The sequence below is a fragment of the Triticum dicoccoides genome, chromosome 4B (genome assembly GCF_002162155.2).
Source record: "Triticum dicoccoides isolate Atlit2015 ecotype Zavitan chromosome 4B, WEW_v2.0, whole genome shotgun sequence".
NCBI lineage: Eukaryota > Viridiplantae > Streptophyta > Magnoliopsida > Poales > Poaceae > Triticum > Triticum dicoccoides.
The window spans coordinates 449,782,768-449,785,548 of record NC_041387.1 but is presented as its reverse complement, the minus strand read 5'-3'; positions in this window follow the sequence as shown (position 1 = coordinate 449,785,548).

The following is a 2,781-nucleotide window of genomic DNA, read 5'->3' as shown; positions in this document are numbered from 1 at the left end:
CGTAGCATGCAATTTTTTTAAAAATCCTACGATCACGCAAGATCTATCTAGGAGATGCATAGTGTAAGGGCATTCTTGTCCCTAAGTAGTTTTGGTGATTGATGACAATGCCTTTATGGACTAATCGTGTGTATTGAGCTTTTCAAATACATCACGACTAAATACAAGACGATTTGATGCCCCTCGAAGATTATTGAAGACGGGGTTTCTCTACGGTTCGGTTTGGTGGAGTTGAGTCGTAGGAGAGCCGTACTATTAAGAGGGGGTCCGCTTTGGAAAGGTTTGGGTGGAATCTCACGTACACATTCCCTTTTGCACCGCCTTTCCTCGAGCTCCTTGGAGTGTTCCTCCGTCTCACCTTGTCTCTGCGATATGAAGGCCTCCGCCTTGCTCTTTTCAGGCTAGCGGTAGTACTGCTCTTCTGAGCAGTACTACCGCAGGAGCCAGCGGTAGTACCGGGCTCCGACATGGTAGTACCGTAGGCTCCCACGGTAGTACCGCTCCTCAGAGCGGTAGTACCGCGAGCTCTGGTCTGGCACCGCTGCTCAAGCGGTGGTAGGCGCGGATGTAATTTTTTACATCCGCGCTCCCTGCGGTAGTACTGTGCTGCGGCACGGTAGTACCGTGGCGCCAGACCAGGTTCAGTAGCAGGAGCGGAGGTAGGGGCGGATGTAATATTGTACATCGGCACCTTTCACGGTAGTACCGCACCCGTGGTCATGGTAGTTCCGTGTCGGATTTTTGCACGACAATTTCTCAACGGAGGTAGTCACGGATGTAATTTTTTACATCTGTGCCTACCGGGCCTGGCCTGCGGCTGTCTTGCGGTAGTACCGCATGGGGTCGTGGTAGTACCGCTCCTGCGGATCTACCGCGCCCTGTTAGTGCTCCTTTTGTCAGGTCTAGTCTCTGCCGTGCCCACGGTAGTACCGCGGTTCGCCGCGGTAGTACCGCAGGCCCGTGCGGTAGTACCATGCATGTGGTGCGGTAGTTCCGTGGGTCGCGGGTTGAGTGGTGGGTAACGGTTGGATTTGTCCCCCCACTATAAAAAGGGGTCTTCTTCTCCAAGAAGACACACCTCTTCCAACCCTAAACTCCATTGTTGCTCCAAGCTCCATTTTCGGCCGATCTCTTTCCCTAGCCAATCAAACTTGTTGATTTGCTCGGGATTGGGTGACAAGGCCCCGATCTACACTTCCACCAAGAGATATTTGATTCCCCCCACTAATCCCTAGCGGATCTTGTTACTCTTGGGTGTTTGAGCACCCTAGACGGTTGAGGTCACCTCGGAGCCATAGTCCATTGTGGTGAAGTTTCGTGGTGTCGTTGGGAGCCTCCAATTAAGTTGTGAAGATTGCCCCAACCTTGTTTGTAAAGGTTCGGTCGCCGCCTTCAAGGGCACCAATTCACGGCATCTCGCACTGTGTGAGGGCGTGAGGAGAATACGGTGGCCCTAGTGGCTTCTTGGGGAGCATTGTGCCTCCACACCGCTCTAACGGAGACGTACTTCCCTTCAAAATGAAGGAACTTCGGTAACACATCCTCGTCTCCACCGGCTCCACTCTTGATTATCTCGCACCTTTACTTTTGCAAGTTTACTTGTGTTGTATCCATTGCTTGCTTGTGTGCTTGTTGTAATTGCATCATATAGGTTGTTCACCTAGTTGCATATCTAGACAACCTACTTTGATGCAAAGTTTAAATTGGTAAAGAAAAGCTTAAAAAATGTTAGTTGCCTATTCACCCCCCCTCTAGTCAACTATATCGATCCTTTCAATTGGTATCAGAGCCTCATCTCTTTATTAAGGACTTTGCCATCCGAAGAGTATGGTTGACACCGTAGACGGTGGGGAGGAGGAGCACTCCGGTGTGAATCCGATCTCGTCTACGGGTAATGGGGAAACTGCGGTGTCCCGTGAGGAATTCAATGTGGCCTTGGACACATTGAAAACCTCCATGACAACCACGGTTGAAAGCATGTTTAATAAATTCTTAGAAGGACTTAAACTACCTACCTCGCCATTAAAAGTGGGTGATCCCGCCAACAAGGTGACGGATGCTAACTCCGACAAGGGGGAAGCTAATAGTGAGAAGGGTCCTTCTACTAGTGGTAGAAATGGCACTGACATCTTTGCCCATGTGGAACCTCCAACTTATGGAGGACCGATTCCCTCTACTCATTTAAATCATGCCGGTCCTCCTCCTAAGATTGTGAAAAATGAGGATTTTGATTCTTGGGTGTATCACTTCAATCGTTATTTAAATCATGTGAATACTAATCTTTGGAGAATCATTGAAGAAGGTTTCTATCCACATGACCGAAGCAACTTCACTCCGAGAGAAGTGGTGGATAATCAATTCAATGAGAGTGCTCTCTTCATCACCCAAGATGCAATCCTTCCCGAAGATCTCCCTCATCTTCGACCTCATGCCATGGCCAAAGACGCATGGCAATGCGTTGTGTCTCTCTATCGAGGAAGTGCTAGCATTCAACGCTCCAACTATGAAGTGGTACAAGATGAAGCCGATGAGTTTGCAATGAAAGAAGATGAAGAACCTCGTGAGCTCTTTCGAAGAGTGACCAAACTCGCGGTCTCACTCCGAGATCATGGGAGCAAGGACACGGATGACAATTGGATCAAGCGCAAGTTCCTCAAGGCCATGATGCCCTACAACAAGGCCATGTCCTCCGTCATCTGTCAAAGACCGAACTTCCACTCCATGACCTCAAGTGAAGTGTTGGATGAGTTCGTTGCAATGAGCATCTTGGACAAGACCGCC